The sequence below is a fragment of the Ranitomeya imitator genome, chromosome 5 (assembly GCF_032444005.1).
Source record: "Ranitomeya imitator isolate aRanImi1 chromosome 5, aRanImi1.pri, whole genome shotgun sequence".
NCBI lineage: Eukaryota > Metazoa > Chordata > Amphibia > Anura > Dendrobatidae > Ranitomeya > Ranitomeya imitator.
Window position 1 is genome coordinate 298,849,032 of NC_091286.1, and position 18,094 is coordinate 298,867,125.

Consider the following 18,094-nt stretch of genomic DNA (forward strand, 5'->3'; position numbering starts at 1 on the left):
TACTGCTCTATAGAATTAAAGGAGAAAATGGGTGTGTGTTTGTTGAATGCAATACCACAGTTTTTGACTATTGGGTCTTAAAGAATTAAAGCAATAGAGTTACTCTTAAAGGGGCAGCAACCATATAATCGCTAAAGTGTGGCAACCTGATAAGGCAGGGGTGTCAAACTGCATTCCTCGAAGGCTGCAAACAGGTCATGTTTTCAGGATTTTCTTGTACTGCACAGGTGATAATTTAATCACCTACACACAATGATTGCAGCACCTTGTGCAATGCTAAGGAAATTTTGAAAACACACATGGTTTGCGGCCCTCGAGGAATGCAGTTTGACACCCCTGTGATAAGGCACTCTAAAATTTGTAAGTATAGGAATGGCTGTTGCAGAAGTAACTGGGGCCTCATTTATGAGAATTTCCTCACAGTAAGATCATTTTGATTGCCTAGCACAACCAGAGTACAGCTTTAAGTATTGAAGCTATTGAGGTAAATTGAAAGCTGAGCTCTGATTGGTTGCTATGGACAACTAGAACAGTCTGACTGTAAGGCAATCACACGCTTTCTGCTAAATATATACAGATTCACATATTAGATCCCTGACCAGTGTGAGGTGATGACTAAGTATTATACTAAATACTGTTTTTTAACCCATTTGAGAATGTTTGCAGAATTTTCTGGATCAAAACCAGATTCCTTTCGCAGGAAATCCACTATCGTTTTTTTCGCGCGTTTTTCTTGCTTTTTTTGCGTTTTGTTCCGGAGCGTCCCAATACAATTATATAGCGGAAAAATCGCTGAAATGCTGCAAAATTAATTAACATCCTGTGTTTTTTTCCGAAATGTGTTTTTTTTCTGAAAAAAAAAGCAGCATGGACACAACAATGCGGAATTCCATTAAAAATAATGGGATGCGTTTAGTAAGCGTTTTTAAGCGTTTTCACAGCGACAAAATGAGGGAAAAAACGCGAAAAAACGCAACGTGTGCACATAGCCTAAGACAGCTGTGCTTCTAACAGCTGCGGGTGGATCAGTGATAAACAATTTCTGACAGCAGCATTTAACACGTGCTGGCCTGAAGCGCATCACAAGATACACACATCGGCGCCACAGTCACGTGATCGTGGGGTGCCGATGCGTTGTCATATCAGCCAGGGGTCTGTAGAAGTCCTCTGTGCCTGCTATTGTAAATCTATGAATGCCATATCATGACTTCTGCTACACATAGGAGGGCTAAGCTTAAAAACTTCTAAGGGGACTATTGAAGCACATAAAAAGTAAAAAAAAGGAAAAAAAAATGTTCAAATCACCACCCCTTCAAAATAAAACAATAAAAAAAAAATAGAAATATACACATTTGGTATCGCTGCGTTCAGCAATGTCGTATCTATCAAAATATAAACTAAATCAACCTGATTGGTAATGAGAAAAAAAAATCAAAACGCCAGAATTACGGTTTTTTTGGCCGCCACAACATAGAAATAAAATAAGCAGACAATCAAAAGATCATATCTACCCCAAATTGATATTAATAAAAATGCACGCAAAAAATAAGTCCACACACAGACCACAAAAATGGAGACGCTACGGGTCTCGGAAAATGGCAACTTTTTTTTATATTTTACAAACTTTGGATTTTTTTCACCATTTATGTAATAAACATGTTTGGTATCTTCAAACTTGTAATGACCTGGAGAGTGATAATAGCAGGTCAGTTTTACCATATAGTGAACATGGTAAATAAAAACCCAAAAAACAATTATGGAATTGCACTTTTTTCAATTTCACCGCCCTTGGATTTTTTTCTTCCCATTTTCCCGTAGATTATATGGTAAAATCAATGTTGGCATTCAAAAGTACAACTCATCCTGAATCGTCCTGCGGCGTCTTCCTCTCTGCGCTCGCTCCCGGCCTCTGATGTTCATCGGACGCACGCGAACGCCAGATTCAGCACTGCGCGTGCGCACTTCTGATCCTCCTGCAGGGCGCTCCTTCTCGTCCTCTCTATCCTCCTGGAGGACTGTTACCCAGAAGTGCTCTTCGCGCCGGTATGTATACCGCTTCCTGCCGCCCCTGTGTGCCTGATGCTCATTTGTGCTCGTATGTGCTCTTGGCCGCCCGTGGTCCCCGTGCATTCTATGCTCTCTGACTTTGGGTCTCTTCTTTCTCCACAGTATCCCGCCAGTTCCAGCGTTCCTGTGGTGTTCCCGTTTGTCCCTGTGTCTCTGCGGTACCGCGCCAATTCCTGTGTCTCTACGTACCTCATCTGTTCCTGTGTCTTTGGTGTGTTCCCGTCATTCCCTGTGTCTCTGCGTACCTGGTTAGTCCCTTGATCTCTGCAGTGCTCTCGACAGTTCCACTGTTGCTGCAGTGCTGCAGTATCCACCTATCCTGTGTCCCCTTCCGCTTCCGCCAGTCCGTTTTCTTCTTCTTTTTCCATCTTCGTCCTCCAGCTTCCATGGCGATAGTCCCTCACGGGCCTGCCCCTAACGCTCCCTGTATAGGGGGCGGTCTATCTGGCTATCTCGTCTGTAAGGGGATCGTCGTCACGGTCCAGAGGGTCCACTTTTGTTTTTGTACGGATCGTCACACATACGACATGGGTAGGGAGTTTGAAGGGTTGCACTATGCTTTCACCCTCTTAATTTTTTTACGTGTTTGTGAAATTTGTGAAAGGAGAGTAAATGTTAATAGTTAATAAAAATTTGGTCAAAAAGAAGTTGTTGTTCGCTTCAGTGTTACAACAAATTTGTAAAAATAAACAACTGTTAACGCCAAGCTAGCAAAAAAGAAGAGTTGAAAAAAAATAATTTTAAATGCTGAAGATGTCAATTTCAGGGTGAAACTGAAAATTTAACCTTAGCAAACGTAACCAAGAATTTAACATATTTTATCATATTTTCCGCGAGCTAAGCCACAGATATTTTGCTAGTCCCTCATAAATAAATGTTGAGTTACTGAGATACTCCAGGAAACATAAAAGCTTCTACAACATAACATAGGTTTCTATTAGTGACATTATCAGCAGCTTTATTTCAAGCACAAAATACCAAGAATTCTACAAAATAAAGAAAATGAATTATTGCCAAAATGCCATCTTGTTACATGCGCTTGGAAGCAAATGAGAGTTAATGAATGTAACGTGTTAAACTGTCCATTTTACTGTGAAAATATAATTGTTTTTAAATGAACAGTTCTTAATTCATTAAACGTCTGCGATCATTTCATATTTTATGAGCTCTAAAACCACACTTAGTAGCTTTAAGATTTAGTGGACCATTCCTCTGGGAAGACTTGGCTCTTCTCTCTGTTCAAATGTTTCAAATAGCTGTCAATGACACAATTTCCAAACAGTGAAAGAGTACTATAAATATTTCTTATGACAGCGGTGAGTAATTGTGAGGATTGGAATACTCCCAGCTAATTATAATTGTTTGCCAGTTCTCGTGTTTGTTACCTCTCCTTAAAGGTGAAGGATGACAACATTCAACACCCTGAAACAAACAGCTGATATTAAGTAACAGAAGAAGGCGGATCTACCACTGATTACAGAATCTGATCCTCTTCTGCTAATGTAAAATAACAGGCGCACAGTTATTATTATTATTATTATTCATTATTATAGCGCCATTTATTCCATGGTGCTTTACATGTGAGGAGGGGTATACATAATAAAAACAGGTACAATAATCTTGAGCAATACAAGTCACAACTGGTACAGGAGGAGAGAGGAACCTGCCCGCGAGGGCTCACAATCTACAAGGGATGGGTGAGGATACAGTAGGTGAGGATAGAGCTGGTCGAGCAGTGGTTTGGTCGATCGGTAGTTACTGCAAGTTGTAGGCTTGCCGGAAGAGGTAGGTCTTCAGGTTCTTTTTGAAGGTTTCGATGGTAGGCGAGAGTCTGATATGTTGTGGTAGCAAGTTCCAGAGTAGGGGTGATGCGCGAGAGAAATCTCGTATGCGATTGTGGGAAGAGGAGATAAGAAGGGAGTAGAGAAGGAGATCTTGTGAGGATCGGAGGTTGCGTGCAGGAAAGTACCGGGAGATGAGGTCACAGATGTATGGAGGGGACAGATTGTGGATGGCTTTGTATGTCATGGTTAGGCTTTTGTACAGGAGTCTCTGGGTAATGGGGAGCCAGTTAAGGGATTGACAGAGGGGAGAGGCCGGGGAATAGCGGGGGGACAGGTGGATTAGTCGGGCAGCAGAGTTTAGAATAGATTGGAGGGGTGCGATAGTGTTCGAGGGGAGGCCACAGAGCAGGAGGTTACAGTAGTCGAGGCGGGAGATGATGAGGGCATGGACTAGGGTTTTTGCAGATTCTTGGTTTAGGAATGTACAGGTCCGTGAAATATTTTTGAGTTGAAGGCGGCAGGAAGTGGAAAGGGCTTGGATATGCAGTTTGAAGGAGAGATCAGTGTCAAGGAATACTCTGAGACAGCGAGCTTGTGGGACTGGGGAGAGTGGGCAGCCGTTTACTGTAATGGATAGGTTCGTTGGGAGGGTCGCGTGAGATGGGGGAAAGACAATGAATTGTTTTGTCCATGTTAAGTTTTAGAAATCTAGCGGAGAAGAAGGATGAAATAGCGGACAGACATTGAGGGATTCTGGTTAGTAGGGTGGTGATATCTGGTCCAGAGATGTAGATCTGTGTGTCATCAGCATAGAGATGATACTGAAAACCGTGAGATTCTATGAGCTGTCCCAGGCCAAAAGTGTAAATGGAGAAGAGCAGGGGCCCTAGAAATGAACCTTGCGGGACTCCGACAGATAGGGGCGAGGTGAGGAGGTGGTGTGTGAATGGGAGACGCTGAATGTTCGGTCAGTTAGGTATGACGAGATCCAGGATAGGGCCAAGTCTGTGATTCCAAGGGATGAGAGGGTCTGTAATAATAGGGAATGGTCCACTGTGTCAAAGGCAGAGAACAGGTCCATGAGGAGGAGGATAGAGTAGTGTAGCTTGCTCTTGGCGGTTAATAGGTCATTGGTGACCTTAGTTAGGGCAGTTTCGATGGAGTGGTGTGACCGGAAGCCTGATTGTAAGCGGTCGAAAAGGGAGCAGGAAGATAGATGGGAGGACAGTTTAAGATGGACGTGTTGTTCCAGTAGTTTTGAGGCATAGGGGAGAAGTGATATAGGGCGATAGCTAGATACAGAGGATGGGTCAAGAGAGGGCTTTTTGAGGATAGGTGTGATTGAGGCATGTTTAAAGCTTGAGGGGAAAGCACCAGTTGTTAGTGATAGGTTGAAGAGATGGGTTAGAGTTGGGATTAAGACTGTGGCAAGGTTTGGGATGAAGTGGGAAGGGATCGGGTCAAGTGCACAGGTGGAGAGATGCGATCTTGAGAGTAGAGTGGAGAGTCGATCTTCTGTAATGGTGGAGAAGTTGTTTTCGAGGTGGAGGGCTGGGTAGTTGGGAGGAAGGGCTCTGAGGGTTGTCGACTAAAACTGTCTCTGATGTTCTCAATCTTCTGCTTGAAAAATGAGGCAAAGTCTTCAGCTGAGAAGAGTGGGGAGGGAGGAGGTGCTGGGGGACGGAGGAGAGAATTGAAGGTGTTGAATAACTGTTTAGGGTTGTGAGACAGGGAGGATATGAGAGATGAGAAGTAGGTTTGTTTAACTGTGGCGAGTGTGGTCTTGACAGTAGTGATTGATTGTTTGAATGCGATAAAGTGCTCGTTGGAGTGGGATCTTTTCCATCTCCGCTCTGCAGCCCTGGAAGCTCACCTCAGTTCTTTGGTTAGGCTGGTGTGCCAGGGCTGTCTGTTGATTTTGTGAGCTTTGGTGTGTGTGAGAGGGGCAAGAGATTCCAAAGCTGCAGCTATTCTGGTGTTATATAGAGCGGCAGTGTCATCCGCATTGTGTAGGGAACTTATGTCTGTGAGAGGAAGGAGGGATTCAGAGAGTGAATGAAGATCAAGGTGTTTAAGATTTCTGCGAGGGCGTGCAAGTTTGTGGGGTAGGGATTGTAGACAAGGAGTGGAGAGGGAAGAGAATGTGAGTAGATTGTAGTCAGAAAGAGGAAGAGGTGAGTTAGAGAGGTTAGATAGGGAGCAGAGGCGGGTGAAGATGAGGTCCAATGTGTGACCATCTTTGTGAGTGGCTACAGAAGACCATTGAGTGAGGCCGAAGGAGGAAGTGAGAGATAAAAGTTTAGTGGCAGCTGAGAGGGAAGTGTCAATGGGGATGTTGAAGTCACCCATGATGATAGTGGGGGTGTCCGCAGATAGGAACTGAAGTAGCCAGGTGGTGAAGTGGTCAAAGAAGGTGGTGGCTGGCCCTGGGGGGCGGTAAATGACAGCCAGTTGGAGGTTGGTGGGGGCATATGTTGTGAATTCTGTGATCAAGCTCCCTCCTGTGGTCACGAGTGGTACTGCGGCTTCTGAGTTTCCTTCCTCAGGTGATGAGGTTAAGTCGTTAGGTGCTGCTCTATTTAACTCCACCTAGTGCTTTGATCCTGACCTCCAATCAATGTTCTAGTATTGGTCTTGCTTCCTCCTGGATCGTTCCTGTGGCCTGTCTGCTCAGCATAAGCTAAGTTCTGCTTGTGTTCTTTTGTTGCTATATTTTCTGTCCAGCTTGCTTTTTTGGTTCTGCTTGCTTGCTGGAAGCTCTGAGACGCAGAGGGAGCACCTCCGTACCGTTAGTCGGTGCGGAGGGTCTTTTTGCCCCTCTGCGTGGTTGTTTGTAGGTTTTTGTGTTGACCGCAAAGCTATCTTTCCTATCCTCGGTCTATTCAGTAAGTCGGGCCTCACTTTGCTAAATCTAATTCATCTCTAAGTTTGTATTTTCATCTTTACTCACAGTCATTATATGTGGGGGGCTGCCTTTTCCTTTGGGGAATTTCTCTGAGGCAAGGTAGGCTTATTTTTCTATCTTCAGGACTAGCTAGTTTCTAAGGCTGTGCCGAGTTGCATAGGGAGCGTTAGGCGCAATCCACGGCTACCTCTAGTGTGGTTTGATAGGTTTAGGGATTGCGGTCAGCAGAGTTTCCACGTCTCAGAGCTCGTCCTATGTTTTGTGGTTTTTGTCAGGTCACTTGTGTGCTCTGAACTTCAAGGTCCATTGTGGTTCTGAATTACCTATTCATAACAGTACTGGAGGCCCAAAGTACTATGCTTCTCAATAGAGGGAAAAAAGAAGTTCTGAGACCATTTTTTTTTCTTTGCACTGTGTTTTGCCTTTTTTTTCCCCTAGACATTTGGGTGGTTCAGGACACAGGTGTGGTGATGGACATTAAAGGTCTGTCTTCATGTGTGGATCTTCTCACTGCAAGAGTACAAAATATTCAAGACTTTGTGGCTCAGAATTCTATGTTAGAACCAAGAATTCCTATTCCTGATTTGTTTTATGGAGATAGAGCTAAATTTCTGAGTTTCAAAAATAATTGCAAACTGTTTCTGGCGTTGAAACCTCGCTCCTCTGGTGACCCAGTTCAACAAGTTAAGATTATTATTTCTTTATTACGTGGCGACCCTCAAGACTGGGCATTTTCCCTTGCGCCAGGAGATCCTGCATTATGTAATATTGATGCGTTTTTTCTGGCGCTTGGATTACTGTACGATAAACCTAATTCAGTCGATCAGGCAGAGAAAAATTTGCTGGCTCTGTGTCAGGGTCAGGATGAGATAGAGATTTATTGTCAGAAGTTTAGAAAGTGGTCTGTGCTCACTCAATGGAATGAATGTGCTTTGGCAGCGATCTTCAGAAAGGGTCTCTCTGAAGCCCTTAAAGATGTCATGGTGGGATTTCCTATGCCTGCTGGTCTGAATGAGTCTATGTCTTTGGCCATTCAGATCGGTCGACGCTTGCGTGAGCGTAAATCTGTGCACCATTTGGCGGTATTATCTGAGCATAAACCTGAGCCTATGCAGTGCGATAGGACTTTGACCAGAGCTGAAAGGCAAGAACACAGACGTCAGAATGGGCTGTGTTTTTACTGTGGTGATTCCACTCATGCTATCTCCGATTGTCCTAAGCGCACTAAGCGGTTCGCTAAGTCTGCCACCATTGGTACGGTACAGTCGAAATTTCTTTTGTCCGTTACTTTGATCTGCTCTTTGTCTTCCTATTCTGTCATGGCATTTGTGGATTCAGGCGCTGCCCTGAATTTAATGGACTTAGAGTTTGCTAGGCGCTGTGGATTTGTCTTGGAGCCCTTGCAGTGTGTTATTCCATTGAGAGGAATTGATGCTACGCCTTTGGCCAAGAATAAGCCTCAGTATTGGACCCAGCTGTCCATGTGCATGGCTCCTGCGCACCAGGAGGATATTCGCTTTCTGGTGTTGCAAAATCTGCATGATGTGGTCGTGTTGGGGTTGCCATGGCTACAAGTCCATAACCCAGTATTAGATTGGAAATCAATGTCTGTGTCCAGCTGGGGTTGTCAGGGGGTACATGGTGATGTTCCATTTCTGTCTATCTCATCATCCACCCCTTCTGAGGTCCCAGAGTTCTTGTCTGATTACCGGGATGTATTCGATGAGCCCAAGTCCAATGCCCTACCTCCGCATAGGGATTGTGATTGTGCTATCGAGTTGATTCCTGGTAGTAAGTTTCCTAAGGGTCGACTGTTTAATTTATCTGTACCTGAGCACGCCGCTATGCGGAGTTACGTAAAAGAATCCTTGGAGAAGGGTCATATTCGGCCGTCGTCATCGCCATTGGGAGCAGGGTTCTTTTTTGTGGCCAAGAAGGATGGTTCGCTGAGACCTTGTATTGATTACCGCCTTCTAAATAAAATTACGGTCAAATTTCAGTACCCCTTGCCGCTGCTATCTGATTTGTTTGCTCGGATTAAGGGGGCTAGTTGGTTCACCAAGATAGATCTTCGTGGTGCATATAATCTTGTGCGTATTAAACGGGGCGATGAATGGAAAACTGCATTTAATACGCCTGAGGGCCATTTTGAGTACCTAGTTATGCCATTCGGACTTGCCAATGCTCCATCAGTATTTCAGTCCTTTATGCATGACATCTTCCGAGAGTACCTGGATAAATTCCTGATTGTATACTTGGATGATATTTTGGTCTTCTCGGATGATTGGGAGTCTCATGTGAAGCAGGTCAGAATGATGTTCCAGGTCCTGCGTGCTAATTCTTTGTTTGTGAAGGGATCAAAGTGTCTCTTTGGTGTTCAGAAGGTTTCATTTTTGGGGTTCATTTTTTCCCCTTCTACTATCGAGATGGACCCTGTTAAGGTCCAGGCCATTTATGATTGGACTCAGCCGACATCTCTGAAGAGTCTGCAAAAATTCCTTGGCTTTGCTCATTTTTATCGTTGCTTCATCTGTAATTTTTCTAGTATTGCTAAACCATTGACCGATTTGACCAAGAAGGGTGCTGATGTGGTCAATTGGTCTTCTGCTGCTGTGGAAACTTTTCAAGAGTTAAAGCGTCGTTTTTCTTCTGCCCCTGTGTTGTGTCAACCAGATGTTTCACTTCCGTTCCAGGTTGAGGTTGATGCTTCTGAAATTGGAGCGGGGGCTGTTTTGTCGCAAAGAGGTGCTGATTGCTCGGCGACGAAGCCATGCGCCTTCTTTTCCAGGAAGTTTTCGCCTGCTGAGCGAAATTATGATGTTGGCAATCGAGAGTTGCTGGCCATGAAGTGGGCATTCGAGGAGTGGCGTCATTGGCTTGAAGGAGCTAAGCATCGCGTGGTGGTCTTGACTGATCACAAGAACTTGACTTATCTTGAGTCTGCCAAACGGTTGAATCCTAGACAGGCTCATTGGTCGCTGTTTTTCTCCCGTTTTGACTTTGTGGTTTCGTACCTTCCGGGCTCTAAAAATGTGAAGGCGGATGCCCTGTCTAGGAGTTTTGTGCCCGACTCTCCGGGTTTGCCTGAGCCGGCGGGTATTCTCAAAGTGGGAGTAATTGTGTCTGCCATCTCCCCTGATTTGCGGCGGGTGCTGCAAAAATTTCAGGCTAATAAACCTGATCGTTGCCCAGCAGAGAAACTGTTTGTCCCTGATAGGTGGACGAATAAAGTTATCTCTGAGGTTCATTGTTCGGTGTTGGCTGGTCATCCTGGAATCTTTGGTACCAGAGATTTGGTGGCTAGATCCTTTTGGTGGCCATCTCTGTCGCGGGATGTGCGTTCTTTTGTGCAGTCCTGTGGGATTTGTGCTCGGGCTAAGCCCTGCTGTTCTCGTGCCAGTGGGTTGCTTTTGCCCTTGCCGATCCCGAAGAGGCCTTGGACACATATCTCTATGGATTTTATTTCGGATCTCCCCGTCTCTCAAAAAATGTCGGTCATTTGGGTAGTTTGTAATCGCTTCTCTAAGATGATCCATTTGGTACCCTTGTCTAAATTACCTTCCTCCTCTGATTTGGTGCCATTGTTCTTCCAGCATGTGGTTCGTTTACATGGCATTCCAGAGAACATCGTTTCTGACAGAGGTTCCCAGTTTGTTTCGAGGTTTTGGCGAGCCTTTTGTGCTAGGATGGGCATTGATTTGTCTTTTTCCTCGGCTTTCCATCCTCAGACAAATGGCCAGACTGAACGAACCAATCAGACCTTGGAAACATATCTGAGATGTTTTGTTTCTGCTGATCAGGATGATTGGGTGTCCTTTTTGCCGTTGGCTGAGTTCGCTCTTAATAATCGGGCCAGCTCGGCTACCTTGGTTTCACCGTTTTTCTGCAATTCTGGGTTCCATCCTCGTTTCTCTTCAGGGCAGGTTGAGTCTTCGGACTGTCCTGGTGTGGATACTGTGGTGGACAGGTTGCAGCGGATTTGGACTCATGTAGTGGACAATTTGACCTTGTCCCAGGAGAAGGCTCAACGTTTCGCTAATCGCAGACGCTGTGTGGGTCCCCGACTTCGTGTTGGGGATTTGGTTTGGTTGTCATCTCGTTATATTCCTATGAAGGTTTCCTCTCCTAAATTTAAGCCTCGTTTCATTGGCCCGTATAGGATTTCTGAGGTTCTTAATCCTGTGTCTTTTCGTTTGACCCTTCCAGATTCTTTTTCCATCCATAACGTATTCCATAGGTCATTGTTGCGGAGATACGTGGCGCCTGTGGTTCCATCTGTTGATCCTCCTGCCCCGGTTTTGGTGGAGGGGGAGTTGGAGTATATAGTGGAGAAGATTTTAGATTCTCGTGTTTCGAGACGGAAACTCCAGTATCTGGTTAAGTGGAAGGGTTATGGTCAGGAAGATAATTCCTGGGTCTTTGCCTCTGATGTCCATGCTGCCGATCTTGTTCGTGCCGTTCATATGGCTCATCCTGGTCGGCCTGGGGGCTCTGGTGAGGGTTCGGTGACCCCTCCTCAAAGGGGGGGTACTGTTGTGAATTCTGTGATCAAGCTCCCTCCTGTGGTCACGAGTGGTACTGCGGCTTCTGAGTTTCCTTCTTCAGGTGATGAGGTTAAGTCGTTAGGTGCTGCTCTATTTAACTCCACCTAGTGCTTTGATCCTGGCCTCCAGTCAATGTTCTAGTATTGGTCTTACTTCCTCCTAGATTGTTCTTGTGGCCTGTCTGCTCAGCATAAGCTAAGTTCTGCTTGTGTTCTTTTGTTGCTATATTTTCTGTCCAGCTTGCTTTTTTGGTTCTGCTTGCTTGCTGGAAGCTCTGAGACGCAGAGGGAGCACCTCCGTACCGTTAGTCGGTGCGGAGGGTCTTTTTGCCCCTCTGCGTGGTTGTTTGTAGGTTTTTGTGTTGACCGCAAAGCTATCTTTCCTATCCTCGGTCTATTCAGTAAGTCGGGCCTCACTTTGCTAAATCTAATTCATCTCTGAGTTTGTATTTTCATCTTTACTCACAGTCATTATATGTGGGGGGCTGCCTTTTCCTTTGGGGAATTTCTCTGAGGCAAGGTAGGCTTATTTTTCTATCTTCAGGACTAGCTAGTTTCTCAGGCTGTGCCGAGTTGCATAGGGAGCGTTAGGCGCAATCCACGGCTACCTCTAGTGTGGTTTGATAGGTTTAGGGATTGCGGTCAGCAGAGTTTCCACGTCTCAGAGCTCGTCCTATGTTTTGTGGTTTTTGTCAGGTCACTTGTGTGCTCTGAACTTCAAGGTCCATTGTGGTTCTGAATTACCTATTCATAACAGGCATAGATGCGCACAGAGTGCACCTCAAATGAAGGGAGGGAAACAGAGGGCGGCACTGGGATTGGGGTTAAGGAGCAGTTATCTGACAGGAGAAAGCCAACTCCTCCGCCATGCTTGCTGCTGGGGCGGGGTGTGTGAGAAAGGTGGAAGCCACCATAGGAAAGTGCAGCAGGAAAGGCTGTGTCAGAAGGGGTGAGCCAGGTTTCAGTGATGGCGAGGAAGGAAGGTTTGATAGTAACAAAAAGATTGTGGATGTAGGAAAGCTTGTTGCAGACAGAGCGAGCGTTCCACAGAGCTCCTGTTAGTGGGACTGGGGAAGTGGGGGCCGGGCGAATGGGTATGAGGTTAGAGAGGTTACGGAAATTTGTGATGGAGTGTGGATGATAGGTAGAACTGACTGTGGGGATGTGGTGAGGAGGACCAAGATTTGGAGAGATATCACCAGCAGTGAGAAGGAGCAGAAAAAGTGTTAGCAGGTGGGAGCAGGAGAGGGCATGAGGTGGCTGTCTGTGCTTGGAGAAAGAGGATTGTATGTTAAGGAACAGTTCTGAGGAGGAGGTGAGATGGATGGGGAGGATTGAAGAGGAGATGAACAGTTCTTTACTAGGAGTAGGGATTTGGGGAGTTTGCAGAAAGTGAAGGATTATAGGGGTGAATGTGAAAACAAACAGAAACATTGTTTTTAGTGACTGTGTCCAGTTACCTTCAGTTCCCTTCTGGTTCAATTCTGGTTTTAATTCTACATTAATCTTCACACTTCTAGGACACTTATAGGAATCACACAGCAGGCTAAAGTCATTGCAGACTTGTGCTATGCAATATATGTACAACTAAGTTCATTCAGGTGTGAAGCAGAGAGGAGTGGTCTCTGTTCATCTTGATCAGAGAATTAAGGGTGGACCAGATGCATACAATCAAGCATTGAGTAAACAAGGTCATAAATAACACTGGGGTAAGCTGGGGTTAGCTGAAAGGCATACCATGTGAATGCTAGGAGCAGAGGAAAGTCTGTGTGGAAAGCTGGGTGATGTACTATGTGCACTTCATAGACAGACAAGGCTGGAGAGCTGGGTGCATGAACATACCATGTGAATGCTAGGAGCAGAGGAAAGTCTGTGTGGAAAGCTGGGTGATGTACTATGTGCAGTGCACTTCATAGACAGACAAGGCGGGAGAGCTGGGTGCATGAACATGCCATGTGAATGCTAGGAGCAGAGGAAAGTTTGTGTGGAAAGCTGGGTGATGTACTATGTGCACTTCAGCTGGGTGCATGAACATACCTGTAGGAAGAATGGACATGCTGGTTAGAGTGATGGTGGCAGATAGCAGGGCACAGTCTGTATACATCCTTCTGGTTTTAATTCTAAATTAATCTACACACTTCTAGGACACACTTATAGGAATCACACAGCAGACTAAAAGCAGTTCATCTTGTCTGGTCATTTTGTTAAATTGGTATTTTTTGCTTTATAAACTATAGGTTATATTCGTTGACCTGAAAAGCTTTTTAGAATTTTACATTCCAGAATTATAGAGCAGTAACTCCAATATTCTCAACCGCAAGATTTTAGGGAGCTTTGACCAAAGCGGAAGACAAGGGTGGCCACTAGTGCTATAATAGTGACTACCGTAGGATTTAGGAATGAAAATGTTAATTTTTGGAAAAGCCTTAGAACCCCTAAAGTATTGCAATGTAAAGATCTTATCAAATAACTCTTCATATCTCAATTACCTGATTGAGCATATGAAAATTAGGGGTTTCCAGAATCAGAAAAATCTGGTTGTGTTTTCCCCTAAAAATGGCCGAACTTATCCTTGAGTTGTGTTTGGTAATGAATATGACTGAACTCCTAACCACACATAACCTCTATACAGGTGTATTGCTGTTTTTGAAAGGAAGCAGCCATATGTGAGCTAGACAAGCCTATGAATTCGTTCCTTGCATGTGATGTACACGAACACCACATGTCAGTGTAGCCTATGAATTCGTTCCTTGCATGTGATGTGTATGGAGTGCTCTCAGTAGTTAAGTCCACTGCATATGTGGAGGGTGCCATTTGTGTTAATCTCCTAGATGCTACATTTAATAGTGAAATGTTAAACTAAGGGCAGATTTAGACAAGATTGTTTGATGACTTGGTCAGCGGTTATTTAATGACTGGCTGACCAGAATTCTTAAGTAGACAGAACAATCGTTAATATAATCTTTTTGTGAGCATTGAATATTATCATTATCAGCAGCACATCCCTTGTTTATACAGGACGATCTGATGCCAAGAATGATGATTTCAATGAATGCTTCAATCAGCTGACAAACTAGTATTTGTCTTGTTTTTCTGGTGATTGCCGGCATATTTACATAAGCCAATAATCGGTTAAAACGCGTTCCGACAAACGCTCATCCCAGTCGCCTTGTCTCAATGAGCCTTTAGCTGCATATGTGTCAGTGTGTGGTCTGTACAAATTGTTGGTTCCTTCTGTCAAATCTTAGAAGACGGTATTTGCATCAGTTTCTATATAGCTAAATTTAAAATCATTCCATGTACTTAATAAATATTGAAAAAGCTAATTCTTTTTGCAAATATACCAGATACCTGATGTCTGGTGATCTCCTCCATTTCATCTGAGAAGGTAAGAAACACAAATTCCTTAAGTGTACATATTGTCTTGACTATAAAATAAGAAAGAATTCAGCGACTTAGAAAGCGCACATCAGTATATCTCGTGACAGTAAAAAGGAATACCATTAAGGAATTCACTAAAACAAAATGGTTGTGATTGTAGAACAGTGCATGAATTAGGTGTAGCTAGTGTATTGTCTGGCATTGCAGCCCACACACATCAAAAGCCAATGAAAACAATCTCCAGCCTATAGTGTTCAACTCAAGAAAATGTGTTACTCGCTGGAAGAATTACCAGCACATACAGATATTGAAAACACATTTGCGTCTTTAACGTTAAGGACTTTTGTCTGCCTGAGGCTGATTTAAATTATATGTTTTATTGAGATGCTACAGCAAGATCTCTCTCCCGGGAGCTGCTATATTGTAAGCAGAGGTTACATTTACGGCACGCATATCATGTAGGTGTCTATTGTTTTTTATGTCTCGGGTGATGAGAGGGGGCCCCATTATAGTGCCGGATTTTAACACAAACAAAAGAACTCACTTTTCATTACTGGTCATCCACAAAGGAAATTCTAAAGGTATTGGGACTGAACAAAGCTAGGTGCCTCAATGTAAGAGCCCCATAGGAGCAATATAGGATACCGCTAAGGAATATACACCATTGTATGGATCTACTGTCAATATATTGTGTTTGTAAGCATCTCAAATCTTGCTAGATGGCAGTGGTAATATTTATCAAACAGTTTACGCAAGAAACCTGTTGAAAAAGCTTTGAAAAGTTGCAAAAAAATTGTGCAATGGGGAGGAGGTGGGGTGGAGCCAAGGCAGGGTAGGGCCACACTTGCTGTCAAATTAATAAGCATACCGGTGGTTAGTATGCCCAGTTGCTAACTGGAATAGCATTTCTGGCACAGCCCACGGAGGCTTACACCACTTAGAAGACGTGCCGAATTCCTTACAATGAATCTTTCAGTAGGACCAACCCTCCTAAACTGTCTGTATGGGCATATAGGTCATAGGAAGCTGAATAAAGTAAATACATTGATATCTGCGATCCAATGTCTTATTTCAGAGAAATCCATGTATTTCCTATAGGTGCGTGAGATGTTCAGGACTATGGACAGGACACTGATCTGCATGAGGATCTCCCTCCAGAGATTATTGTCCATGAAAGGGTGTTACCAGTGTGATGTGTAATTGCCATTCTCTGCTCTCCTGATCTGACTGCACAGCTGTATGTGACTATAACTGACACATCTGTAGGTTCCTCTCAGCTTCAGCTTCCATCTCACAGGCAGCCAGTGTTGCAATACAGCAGAGCTGTAAAAGCTGCAGCAAATGTGTTTGTTATGAGACAAAGATGGGTTCTGCTGTGTTAGTTACATGTCTAACACTGGTAATATCCCCTTTCATTTAAAACAAGGAGGCAGATTTGCATGCAGATCAGTGTCCGGCCCATAGCCTAGAACAGCTCATTTACATATATGAAAAATGTGGACAATGCAAGAATAATTAGATTAGATCATAGATATCAATCTTTGTATTGTGTTGTATTCAGCTTTCTATGACCTACATTCTCATATAGATGGCTAGTAGGGTTGGACTTAAGGTACCATCACACTGAACGATATCGCTAGCGATCCGTGACGTTGCAGCGTCCTGGCTAGCGATATCGTTGAGTTTGACAGGCAGCAGCGATCTGGATCCTGCTGTGCCATCGTTGGTCGGAGCCGAAAGTCCAGAACTTTATTTCGTCGCTGGACTCCCGCAGACATCACTGAATCGGCGTGTGTGACGCTGATTCAGTGATGTCTTCACTGGTAACCAGGGTAAACATCGGGTTACTAAGCGCAGGGCCCCGCTTAGTAACCCAATGTTTACCCTGGTTACCAGCGTAAACGTAAAAAAAATCAAACACTTCATACTTACATTCCGGTGTCTGTCCCCCGGCGCTGTGCTTCTCTGCACTGTGAGCGCCGGCCGGCCGGAAAGCAGAGCACAGCGGTGACGTCACCGCTGTGCTTTCCGGCTGGCGCTCACAGTCAGTGTGTTTGTTTTTTTTTACGTGTACGCTGGTAACCAGGGTAAACATCTGGTTACTAAGCGCGGCCCTGCACTTAGTAACCCGATGTTTACCCTGGTTACCAGGGGACTTCGCATCGTTGGTCGCTGGAGAGCTGTCTGTGTGACAGCTCTCCAGCGACCACACAGTGACGCTGCAGCGATCGGGATCGTTGTCTAGATCGCTGCAGCGTCGCTAAATGTGACGGGAGCCTTTACTGACAGATTCCCTTTAAGTGCCATGTCCCTATTAATGATTTTGATGCCTTTTATTTCAGCATGTCTGGCACATTGTGATTGTGTGTCACTCCAGTCTTGATGAAAGAATCGGCTCTTATATCTTTTCTTGAGATAAGATAAAATCTTCCAGATAAGGGTTCTTTTCCATTTGCGTGAAACACGTCCAAGTCTCGCATGTGAAAACCAAGCTGTGGCGCCGGCACTTGGGAGCGGAGCGTGTGGCTCCATGTGTTGCTCTGCGGCCACACGCTCCGCTCTGGAGTGTCGGCACCACAGCTTAGTTTTCACATGTGAGACACGGACGTGTTTCTCGCAAGTGGAAACAAGCCCTAAGGGTTGCAGTGATTTGCAACCCTCTCACCTCTAAAATGAGCCAAGCAAATATGTTAATGGGAAGGGACACAACATAGCTGTTAGCCTAAGTAATGGGTTTACTGTTGCTGACCCGCGATCATTAAATGAAAGCTGATTGGTAACATGTTTGCCAATTCGCAGTCATTTATAGCCTGTTTAGGCTGGTTTCACATTTGCGTTTAAATCAGCAGCGTTTTAAACGCATCCGCAAGTGGTGAAAAAAACGCATGTAAACGCGTACAAACGCTGAGGTTTTTAGACGCATGCATTTTCGCATGCGGTTAAAAAAACGCCGCGTTTGTACGTGTTTACATGCGTTTTTTCCTGCGTTTGCGCTTTTGGTATGCATGATGAGAAATTTCACAAGCTGGTTTTTGTTCATTCTGCTTCACAAAAATCGGAATAAAAAGCAATCAAAAATGTCACGTGCCCGAAAATGTTACCAATAAAAATGTCCCGCAAAAAACAAGACCTCACATGACTCTGTGGACCAAAATTTGGAAAAATTGTAGCTCTCAAAATGTGGTAACGCAAAAAATATTTTTTGGAATAAAAAGCGTCTTTCAGTGTGTGACAGCTGCCAATCATAAAAATCCACTAGAAAACCCCTTATAAATAGAAATCAAACCCCCTTCATCAACTCCTTAGTTAGGGAAAAATTAAAAAATTAAAAAAATGTTTTTATTTCCATTTTCCCATTAGGTTTAGGGCTAGGGTTAGGGTTAGGGTTAGGGCTAGGGTTAGGGTTAGGGCTAG